At 41.6% G+C, this 12,407-nt stretch overlaps 1 protein-coding gene across 8 annotated transcripts in view; it reads right to left on the bottom strand.

Annotated features, from left to right (window-relative positions):
- The window catches only part of B3galt1 (Beta-1,3-galactosyltransferase 1), a 573,038-nt gene extending 561,644 nt beyond the window's left edge, over positions 1–11,394 (bottom strand). For 4 of the 8 annotated variants that reach the window (XM_017591942.3, XM_039105589.2, XM_017591945.3 and 1 more), the window contains exon 1: positions 11,090–11,394. The gene's annotated coding sequence lies outside the window, so the exon portion shown is untranslated. The remainder of the gene's footprint in view (positions 1–11,089) is intronic. The other 4 variants (XM_063284269.1, XM_063284268.1, XM_063284266.1 and 1 more) reach the window with 1 other exon arrangement.
- Positions 11,395–12,407: the final 1,013 nt, after the last annotated feature.

The raw sequence follows: 12,407 nt of genomic DNA, 5'->3' as shown, positions 1-12,407 counted from the left end.
CCCATTAAGGAGAGTTTAGAGTGTGTGTGGAAGGGAGCAAGTCGGAAGGTTAATTGGAAAAGTGGGCAGGTAGCCAGTTCAGGGCCATCGAAAGTATTTGAACTTGCTCTCCTAAGGGCAGAAAAACAGCAGATAAAGCAAGGAGCTGAAGGAGAGAGTGGTGGTTAGACTTAGGCTGGCTTGGCTTCTGGGGGCAGATTACAAACACAGGAATACCTCTCCTTTAACAAAAGGGGGAGGGGGGTTTCAAAATCATCCTGACCACCTTGGAGTGTCAAAGAGACTACAACTGCTCCAAGCAATGACGAACCATCAGCATAAGAATACCAAAGAACAAAAAAATTATATTTCTGTTTTTTTTATTAAAAAGGCCAAATTTTAAATTCAAAAGTCAATAACACATTCTTAAAATCAGAGGCAAACAGGTAGAAAGAAAAAGAGAATTTTGTACATTTTACAACACATTCAAAACTCACCTTACCACTTATGCTTGACCAGCTTTGGCTGTATTTGCATATCATTGTGTAACGGACTTCTTCCTCAAGAAACAGCATATTACGTTTCGCCTTAGCATAATCCCCATGTTTGCCGGTCATGGTCGTGTGCCTGTTTCGGATACCCGATTACCTGTTTCTTTTTGTCATAACGAACGAGTCTACTAATGTCACCAAATATACGACCATTTTCATACTTTGCTCTATTTCCTTAGGACAGAATCCCAGAATGAATATTAATAGATTAGACAGTGTGAATATTTCATGGGTTTTCTCCCATATAATGCCAAATTGCTTTCCAAAAGGGCTGTGCCAGTTTTAATTGCAATGGACTCTCTGAAAGTACCACATCCACTCATCCCTGCCAACTTGGGACATGATTATTTTTAATATTGTCATTTAGCAGGTGAACAGTCATCACATTGTTCATATAATTTATTGAGTCTAGTTAATTACAAGATGAGAAAGGAGAGCATCCAAATTTAGGAAATTTGACAAAACTTCAATATTCTATTGCTCTCCTGTGGTCATAGAGGACTTCGCAGATCACCAAGGGAGATCAGTCAACAATCATTTGCTTGTACATACAACGTGCTGATGATAAGTGCAAGTGTGGACAGAGAAATGTACGGAGGAGATGCTAGGTCTCTGATCCAGTACAGTCGGCAGCATTAACTACGTACTCAACCGAAATAGAAGGCACATAACCGAGTACTAGGACGGATACGTCTGCTCACCTACCAAGTCGACACGAAACCACACTTCAAACCACCAACTCACTTTATACCTCCCATCCCCTCTTCTATCTCCCTAGGCCTCGGTTATGCTGGCTGGAGGATCAAATATAATACAATCCAATCAGAATCATCACAAAGGGACTTTCTCATACTAGACATGCTACAGGACTTTCAGCAAATTTTTAACATCACAGAGTTTAAAGGCGGCTCAGTATGTACAAAGTTTGTCAGTCTGCTCAAATGTTGGGCTTAGAAAAACAAGAAGCAAGCAGAGAAAAACAGAGGACAGGTTTTGAAAGTTAGGTTTTGTATAAGCATTGGCAATCTCTGAAGAAGTACCATGCTTGACTTACAAGTCAACGTTTGACTTGGGTTGTAGAAGCCACAGTGGCTGGGACAAGTATTATTTCCTGGCATTTTGGAAGGTGGAAGGGATAAGAACGTGGTTAAGAGCGAGAAGTGAAAACCTCATCAGTAAGAGGAGGCGTCACCCACTCTTTTGAGGGCTGTAAGAGAACATAAAGGCTGAAGAAAGGCGAATTTGCTCTACCCTTAAGTCAGGATGACTCTCATCTTTCCCTCAGACGCGGAACCTTCTAAGTAAGTGCTTTACCGCTGACCAATATCCCCAGCTATCATTTGCTTTTCTTTAGGATTCATAATTTATTATCAATAGGAATGAAACAGTCAGTTATAACCTAGTGCCAATTCCTAAGAAAGTCTTTTCTTCTTTAATTCAATTTTATATTTTACTTAATTCACTTTACATTCCATTCACTGCCCTCCTCCCAGTCACCTCTTCCCACAATCCTTCCTGCCTCCTCCCCTTCTCCACTGAGTGGGTGGGGCCCCCATGTCTTATACTTAAAAGTACAATATCCACAATTATACTCTTCAAACTAATAAATGCTCGTATTTAATCTAAGCTTGCATATATACATACATAATGTTAAATACTTCATAATAAATTTTGCATATTTTTTTCATAAGTGAAGCCTGATGTAATTGCTAATCTTTCAAAATAATGCAAGTTTTAATAACACAAGTTAAAACTAAGGCATAATTGTACGACACACACTTTACTCATCCCCACACCTTGATTGAATAAACAAATTATTTCTATGTCCGCATTTCTCAAAGGATACTTCAATGAAACTGTGTTCATCTCAAATTAATTCGAATACAGTGCATATCAATAAAGCTCTGTTACTGAAACGAAGCGAGAGGTTTTTTTTAAAAAATTTATTTATTTTATGTATTTGAGTACACTGTCCCTGTCTTCAGACACACCAGAAGAGGGCATCAGATCTCATTACAGATGGTTGTGAGCCACCATGTGGTTGCTGGGAATTAAACTCGGAGACCTCTGGAAGAACAGTCGGTGCTCTTAACCTCTGAGCCATCTCTCCAGCCCCAAAGCGAGTTTTTAAGGCTCTTCACATACACAGTGAATGTTTGGAGTTTTGACATGTCCAGTATGTACTTTCCATTCTTGTTTCTAACCATTTTCTGGTTTCCCTTAAAATATGGTTATCGAGGGCTAAAACTCAAGATGCCAGCTGACCAAGACATCCAACATCAGAATGCACCCTGACCTGGTCCAGGGTCATTCCCCGTTCTAGTAATGTTGGTTGGAGGCAAAGGAAGACTGAAAAGACTTGATGCTGACTCCTATCCTTGGTGACAGGACCCAGAAAAAACCTGATCGGGTTTCTCCTAAGATCTCTGTAACCATTCTGTTCCTCTCTGTTGCTTTTGATTCTGTAAGCTACAAATTTCACCCCCTTTTTGTGCTTCTTATTCCTTGACGTGTGTGATTTCTGTTGAAATCTAAGGAAATGCATAAACATCAGTGCACAAACAGCCATATCGGAAGTCCAAGAGTCTCCGCACTCTGCCTCTCCCTTGTCCTTTTGATCACTCTTTAAAAAAGATGCAACACTCATTTTAGAAGTGTCTCATCAGAAATTTACCTATGCTTTTACCAACAGGACATAAATGGAGATCGGGAGTTTTGTTTGCAAATTATGAAAGCATTTTCTGACCACTCCCCTTGCTATTGTGGTATTTTAAAGTCTCCGGAGGATAACGACTCTCACTGTGCCTAATTACTCTCAATGTTCCCAAAGTAAATAGTGACCATGAGTCTCACACACTCTTTAAAAAACTTGCAGACCACTGGAAGGGGATAAACAGGAATTAAAAATTATACAATTGAAAAGCCCTCCATTCACAGAAAACACACACACACACAAAAAAGCTCCTGTAAGGCTGGATGTTAAGTCATCATTAGTAATTTGTGCATATTAATTAAGTCATCATTAGTAATTTGTGCATAGTAATATGTCCTATTTAATTTATGTGCAATTATCTTTAAGGCATTTATATAGGGAAATATTAACTTGTTTAAGGTTGAGACTTCATATTCTCTCCATATGTTTATGGATAATAGGTCTGCAGTGTCACCTAGTTTCAGAAGATCTTATGCTAACTATTCTCTTTATGTGCTGCTTAATTTAGAATGCAGTTTGGTCACATATCATCTCAAGTAATCACCCCATTTCCTGTAACTGGATATTAATTCCATTTTCTTAGTTTGACAAAGGTTTGATATTATTTCTAGCTATTATGAAATGGAGTGTTTTGTTCTCAAGTTTTTGTCTGTGGTCTTTATTCTTTTCTCCATGAGTGTTTGCCCATTAATAATGTCTGGGAATGGGTAGAGAAATTATTGTAATTTGTGCTATCATTAATGATTTGGCAGGTTAACTTCTCATTGTGATCTGTATTTGAACTTGCAAATAAAACCCACATGATACTCTAGATAAATAAAATGTTGTTGTACTTGGGATTTATGCAATTAACACGCTAAGCAGCAAGTGCTCTACCACTAAACTACATCTTCAGTCTTTGACGAATCTCACAATCTCTGTAAAGTTCACAATGCCCTCTTTGTAATTAATGGGATGATGTCTCTATGTCATTTCACTGAGCATATGTGCACACAGGTGCCTACACGTTTACTTATGTTTACTGCAAATATCCTCTAGTAAAGTTTTCAGTTTTAATGTCCTCTGATATTGGCTTCATAGGACATACAAAGAAGAAAGTTTCAGAGTGTTGAATAACTGTAACATTTAACATATAAGAGCTGAAACATTCATCTGTATACTTCTGTATGTCTGTCTGTATGTATACAGGGGAGAGGAGAAGAGGGCAAAGGAAGAGGAGAGGTCATCTGAAGGAAGAAGGGCATCAAAGGTAAAAATAACTATTTTTAGCTCAACATGTAATTTCAGGATTGGCCTATTTTGTGCTTTACTTAGCAAGTTTAGAAACTAAAAGATTATCATTAGGAAATTAGGTCAAAATAGTTACGATGCTCCAACATATAACAAGGACACGTGCTCCACTATGTTCATAGCAGCCTTATTTATAATAGTCAGAAGCTGGAAACAACCCAGATGCCCTTCAACAGAGAAATGGATACAGAAAATGTGGTACATCTACACAATGGAGTACTATTCAGCTATTAAAAACAATGACTTTATGAAATTCATAGGCAAATGGATGAAACTAGAAAATCATATCATCCTGAGTGAGGTAACCCAGACCCAAAATTTACACTCACGGTATGCACTCACTGTTAAGTGGGTATTAGCCAAAAAGCTCAGAATACACACAACACAACTCACAGACCATATGAACCTCAAAAAGAAAGAAGATCACACCAAAGTGTGAATGCTACAGTCCTACTCAGTAGGGGGAAGAGAATAATCTCTGGGAAGTAGAAATAGAGGGCTTGGGAGTGAAGTAGTTATTAGCATAGTTTTAAAGATGCATGTGTTCTTTAGCTGCTGTCTCCTTTGTAATCAGGCAGCTGTATTCACCTAGAGGAGTCGACATGTATATATTCACATATTAACATACTTATAAGTTAGGTATCAACAGTCCAGACTGCGTGTTTACTCGCTGACTATTGAGAAAAGAACAACCTCACTATAGTCCACACACAGTATTCATGAGCCCATGGCACACCTGTATATGTTTAGCAAGTTCCTTCCTGTCTAACACTACTGAAACTTACAAATGATTGCATAGTAAGAAACTCTGCCTCTGCTATTTGTCCTTACTGAGTGCAAGAACAGAGGGAACGTTGCCTTCAAGTCTAGGTTCATGGAGAATTGGGTCAACTTCTGTGTCATTTATACATGTCAGGGAAACACTGCTCATCAAAGCGTAAGCTAAGGAGAATTCAGTATCAAGTACAGCATATATCATGTATAAACCATCTCTTCAGCTAGAAATCAGTCTTTTATGACAATAGTTTTACTCTTTGTTTCTCTGTGCAGGGTATTTTATGATGAAGAGGCCGACGCTAATTCTTTAAAATCCTTTCATCACTCGTCCATGTTATCCCTTTCTGCTAGGAATTTTTGTTTTGTGGTATGTGTAGTGAATTTCTATGAATGTTCCCATTTTATACAATTAACAGATTAGTGGCTTTTAAACTTTCATCTGCCATGACACGTCCTTACTCTAAAACATAAATGCTTGTCAACAATTTGAGGATTTCTCAGGGTCCCTGCAATTCATCTACCAGTCACTGAATTTCAGAGACCTCGGAAAGGAAACAATGTTAGTTTAGAGAATGTAGCAGGTAAAGCAGATACTATGAGTCTACGCATTAGCGTTCATATATATCTATATTCTATAGATACAAGAACTGCTATAAATACAAACTTCCATTGCAAACTGTGCAGAACCCAATAAATCTTGCATGACATCTCTAAGTGCACCACAGTTTATCTCACATTTTTTCTACCATAGCATTAATGAATGTAATATTATGTTTTTGTTAAGATATTTTAAGATGCTCTGTGTGTAAATGAGTAGATGCTGTCATTATCTCTTTCCCTGGCTATTTTACAAAACGTTAACCTTCAGAGTAAATGTATCTGCTGATAAATTGTTTCAAACTGGATCCCCTAAACCTAGCTTCACTTTCACTGACCTTAAGTAAAATCCTCCTGCATTCACAGAGAAGACTCTGTGACTTTCCCACTTTAAAACAGTTGATGACTGCTTAGCTCCTATCAAACGGCTTCACCATGAGCTTGGGTGTGCTATATATAAACGTGTACTAACTTTCTTTTCATTGGTTTTCTAAAGTTTGCATTTGGGAAAGAAAGGGCAGGTGACGGCATTAAAAGAGGGAGGCTCAGTGAGCGGTCCTTACATATTCTTGGCTCTAGAGCATGAAATATTAATGGTAATATCAGGGGGCTTTCCATATCTCGTAAACCTAGGCTAGATCACTACAATTCAGACTGTTTTCCTGGATGAAAACACATTGAGAAACAACTGTTAGCATTACACGTCCCATACTAATTTCCCACCATGCTATGGCTGTGGACATAGGGCAGTCTTTGTATGGAGCGCAACTTCTTGAGAGCATATGCGTCGCTGTGTTCTAAGATGAAGATATTATTTACAAACTGGTTTTCTCAAATTAAGCAGGGTCCGCTGTTCCTATGGGGCAAGTGATAATGATTCTTTTAGACATAAGCTAAACATTCAAAAACTATGGGACGGAAGGGAGCACAGAAATCAAATTGGAATAGTCATTACATAAATGCACACACACACATGCACACACAGAAATGAAACAAAGGAACAATTTTGCCAAATTTCATGTGTAATTGAACTGGCTAGATGACCAACTTAAATTTTAACCAATTAAAGATAGACTTTCCTGGAACCTTTCCAATTGTTTTGGCATTTATTACCAGAAAATCAGACTTGTAAGTCTTTTCCTGATGATAATTTCAATGGCAACATTGATTCACGCACACCCCTCCCCCCGCCCCCCCCCCCGGCAAATCCAGGACTTGTGACTGGTGTTTAAAAATGTCTTGGATTTGACACAATCAACATTGAAGTAGAAAGTCTTCATTAAAATTATGCCTTTGAATCCATCCTTAGCTACTACCAAATCACTCAATTCCCCTGGATGACGTTTTATACGTAAGTTGAATTTGGATAGTTGTAAATGCCTTTTAAAAGCTATTATTGATCTAAACTGATTATTCTAACAGTCAAATGTTTCGCACATTAATTCCCGTGAAACCTATTTTGGGTTGATTCACAATTCTTTTGAGCTAAGGATTCACAATCCTCCTGCCTCAGCTTCCTGAAGGAAGACTAGGATTACGAGTGTGGGCCACCATGTCTGAATGAATTAAACATTTAAAGGGATAGTTATCGTGTCCTTCCATTAATTAATTGTCTGGGTGTCTCCATTCTTTACCTGAACACTCGTGTCTATTGCATGTTCTTGGGGCCCTCATACAGAGCTGCAAGACCAGCAAGCCTGGGTTATGTTTATGACTGACTGACAGCTCCAACACTAATTCAAGTTCTTGAGGAGGATACATGAGTCAGTGTGCTTTGACAACTAAACAGATAACTGGAAAATGGAAAAACTGAGTAACGGTGTAGAAAATACATGTTGGTAGATTAATATACTACATTTTATTGTTTTTCATTTTGATCTATTTATCTGTATAGAACAGAATGGCGGTTGTCTCTGTCTTTATTCCGTGATAATGAGCTAACACCTGCGACAACATTCACCCACACAATGGGAACAGAGTACAGTTTGCTAAAATTTACTTCACTAAGCCAGCATCATAGTCAATAACAGATTACTAAAAGGGTTGACAATATGGCCAAATGAGTAGTATTTATCATGCAGAATGGACTTCTAAATTTGTTTCAAATGCATAGCAATCTTATTTCTCCTAGCTCTGTGTGTGCATGTGTGTATGCGTGCCTGTATGTGTGTGTGTATAGCACACATGAGCATGTACACATGGAGAGAGATAAGGATGGTCAAACAAGGATAGGTTAAAAAATAACTTCCTGATTTACTATTGGTTGAGATTTGCAACTCTCCTAAAATTCTTAGTTTCAGAAAAAAGAATGACTTCATCAAGAAGAAGAAAAAAACCCCAAATTTTCTACATGATAAATCATTTTATCACATTTTATGAATACATTCTTATTTTGATTATTTGACATACTTGTTCTGTTCCATAAGGTAATTGGACCTATTGCATTGTTTGTCATACAAAGCATGACCTTTTTATAAGAATTAATCAGTAAACACTAAAATTAAAATCTGATAGATGTCAAAGAGAGAATTTAGTGGCTTGGGGATTTGACAACCTGACCTTTTGTTGAGTTAGTAAAATTTGCCTAGAATCAAAGGCAGTTTAAGCTCATGGGTTACCTTGAAACAAAGCCCACCATAACTAAAGTGAATCTGAAGACGTGTTAGAACTTGAATTGCTTATAGAAACTAGTGGCTACTCCACCTATTGCCACCAACAAATCCGCCTCCTGCTCCCTACCCTTATGGCCAGTGTCACTGTGCTTGCATATAAACATACTTCTTTTATCCTAATTTATGGCCATGTACATCACTCTCTGAGCCTTAATGTATTTACTCTCATTGTTCATAACAATTTAATTCTCCAAACGGAATTTTTTTTCAAATTAGAAATCCCGCTTTTAAAAGGCCACCATAAAATAAGTACATTTTTCTATCCTAAGACTTGTAACTTACCCTAATATATAATGCAATCTACTTAGAAGTTACATGAAAAGCACTTCATTAGCCAAATGCTAAAATTCTCCCAAGAAGTTACAGTTTTAATATTGGATGCTATTATTTAATTCCTGTGGATTTAAGTTTCTTTGGAATTATTTACCCATTCTAAACATGAACAAATTTACACATTTTAAACTTAATGCCTTCATACTAAGCCATCGTGGACACAGACATATGTTTGTCAGCCCACAGATTTGAGCAAATAAATCCCACAAACTATAATCAACCCTTTAGCATATTTATAACATCCATAAAGTCCTGAATGGTACAATAACTTAAAAGTTGTTATAATTTAAAAAAAAATCACCCGGAGGCAGGTGAACCTTGACTACAAATCTAACATCATATACCTTAAATATATCAGCAAAAAAGCTTTGGAGTCAGAAGCCATGGATATTAAAAACAAATATTCAGTAGCAATTTCTAATAAAGCAACAAGCCTCAGACACAAAACTAACATCTCTGCTACTTTATTGTAAGTTGCTCCTCTCTTTCTAGAATAACGTAGTTAATAAACTGAGAAGTAAGAGTCTTTGCAAACTACACAGACAGGGGTGGGGTGGGGGTGGTGGGTGAACAGCTCCCTCTTTGCTGCCCACATTATTCCTATGGGGTACCATACTTTCGTTTTCACTGTCCAAGCAAACCAGAAAGGAGCCCAAGAAAAGCTGTTTCTGAGTCTGGCATTTTTTTTTTTTTTTGTTTTGCTCTATGAAATTTGTCCAGTAGTCGGACAACAGATTTCTTCATTTTAAAGGATAACCCAGCTTCGAACAGGAAAAGTGGTATAGGCAGTTCAAGATCCAGTTAGTTCCCTGTATTGAACCAGTTTTAGTTTTTCCAACCCTGCCAGTCAGGGGAGCTGCCCTCCTCATCTCTACAGCTTCCTGCAACCCATCTCCTGTCACAAACAGAGCTTTTCTCTGTCTGAGCCAGGGAGAGGGGAGTGCCTTGGTGCTGAAATGTTTCAAGAAGTTTCCAAAGGAGATCCCTACGGAGACAGTAGATCCCAAAGAAAAGTCTCTAACATTAAGTTTGTGCATCCTAAACAGGGATGGGGAATCACTGCTCTGAGCAGTGAGATCCGGACTCAGCCTGAGAGCACTACCCAGAAATAGCAGAACATAAAATTCGTCTTCTGCGGAAAGGGTTGCAGCGTATGTGGAACTCGCAATGGCTTTACAATATGAGAACATGTGAGGAGCGGGGGGGGGGGGGGATTCAGCATACGCCCTGAAAGAAGCCGGGTATAAAAACCTGGTTACTTTTAAGTTAACGTGTTCCAAGTCTGGTGGCCCCAACCCCCAGAAGGCTTGAAGTTTCTGACTGCACAGCCACTTTCCCAGTATCTGTCCCAGGACACACCAGTCCCAAACACATTGACACACCTGTCAAATGCCTCCTCCAGAACATTCTTTCAATGTCCACACTAGCTTTACTCCATCTCTGCCCGGTTGTCCGGTTGCGACCACCTGAGTCCAAAGGCGCCAATCCTTTGGAGCGTAATCCTCTTCACCCCAAATCTGCGCTTCCGAAAAGTGAACTGAGCCTCCCACGCGGGGTTTCTGCCACCTAAAAGTGGACAGTCCCCAAGCCTAGCCTCTGGTCCTCGCCCCTTATCCACTTGTCTTTGCTTCAGCAAGGCAGATCAACCACTACTTTCAGATGCAAAGTCCCTGGCGTAAAGTGAGACTTTGGGGAGCCTCGGTGAATGCGCTTCTCCCCTAGCGCGCTAGACCCGAGGGCTCCTTTTCATTAAGGCAATAAAGTTCAATTTGCCCGGCTCCTTCTGTGCCAGAGGAGACTTTCCAATGCACCGGGTTCTCCCTCCCGGAGCGCTCAAGACATCCTGTCCATTCCATCCCAGCCGGGATCCTTGAAGGACATCAGTTCACATAAAGGGGACCTACTCCTCTCCTTTCAAAGTGCCCCAAACCTCGTGCCTGTGCGCGCGCACACATATACCCACACTCTCTCACACACAATGCCATCCACGCGTTGTCAAAGTCTGTCACTGCCTAAGCGAGAAGGCAGGAGCTTAAGCCGCACCAGCGCGAGCATCAGCCTGACCAGGCAGCAGAACTCGCTGTCTAGGTCCCAAACATCCTTGTCCGGATGCTCCGGCCACTAGGATCTTGTAAGCATCCCAAGATCACAAAGCGGTCTAGAGAGCCGCACCTTACCCGCGGGACGCGCCGTCTCTGGCCGTTCGGCTGGCCCGCGGGCCACGGGGACGCTGCAGCCGGGGTCCCGAAGATGCTTATTCTCCGCTGCCGCTGCCCGGATCCCTGGCGCCAGCATCACTTCTCCCCCGCCTCCGCCTCCTCGTGCTCCGCTCGCGCGCCCGCCCCTCCCGGCGGCCTCCTGCAAGCCCCGCGGTGCTGGCAGCGCGCGGTGGACGGCGGCGGAGGCGGCGGTGGCGCCGGCGCGGGCTCGCTCAGCTGCACCAGCGGAGCAGCAGCGGCGGCAGCCGGAGCACCGGAGCCGGGTTGCGCTTCCCCGGCGACGGCTCTGGCCTCGGCGACTGACAACGCCCGGCAGCCAATCGCCGCCTCGCCCCGCGCGGCGGGGGGAGACCAATCAGAGCGGAAGGCCCAAGGTTTGCCTCCGCCTTTGCTCAGCAGGCTTGTTTCCGGGAGAGGATGCTGCTGAGGTGTGGGATGAAGGGGGAGGCAGGGCTGGGGCGAAGGGTGGGGGACTCGGGCCCCAGAACCCAAGATGCAGGGAAGAAGCCCGGCCCAAAAATCTGGGCCCGGAGCGCTTTCTGACTACCCGCGGAGAGCACCTTGGCGTGACCCGGCACTCCCGGGTGACTGTCCCCAGAGCCTTGACCGGGAGGTTCAGTGTCCTGGCATCCCTATGCAGAGGTCTTGGGACCCGAGTTGAAGCGGCTCTACCGAAGAGCGAATCCCTGGAGGTGGTCGCCGCCTTGAAGGAAGCAAGCAAAGTCACCAGACAGCGCCCCCATCCTTCTAGGTTTGGCAGCTGAAAAGTGATACCTCTTCTAGTGATCAGCCTGGGGGTACCCAAGCTAGGAAGGAGATACATGGGGAAAGGTTTTCAAAGTTCCTTGCAGAGTGGACCTTCCTTGTCTGTTATCCAACCCGGCAGAGTAACCACCACGGGAAAAGAACCAAACAACAACAACGGAACCATACTGTGACCGTTTGAGCGGGCTAGTTAATTACCTAGCCCTTCCTTGCACGTTGGTTTTATTTACTCATTTGGGGAGCATCAAGTCTAACTGATTCAAGAGGTTTTAAGAGTGCGTGTGCGAATGTGACTAAACATTAAGGGACACTGGCAAGGAAATGAAAACAGAAACCTGCCCTACTCTTTCTGTCAAATGCTAGTAATCCTTCCTTGCAGAGTATTTTACTTTTCCAGTGCAGATACGCCAAAACGGCCATCAAAACAGCCCAGAGGACTACGTAAAAGCTTCCACACTTAATTTCTAGAAGGAAGGAAAACCAAATTAAAAGCATTTACACAAAGACTTGT

The sequence above is a fragment of the Rattus norvegicus genome, chromosome 3, assembly GCF_036323735.1.
Source record: "Rattus norvegicus strain BN/NHsdMcwi chromosome 3, GRCr8, whole genome shotgun sequence".
In the NCBI taxonomy this organism is placed as follows: domain Eukaryota; kingdom Metazoa; phylum Chordata; class Mammalia; order Rodentia; family Muridae; genus Rattus; species Rattus norvegicus.
The sequence above is the reverse complement of the archived record's forward strand: the minus strand, read 5'-3'. Positions and strand labels throughout refer to the sequence as shown.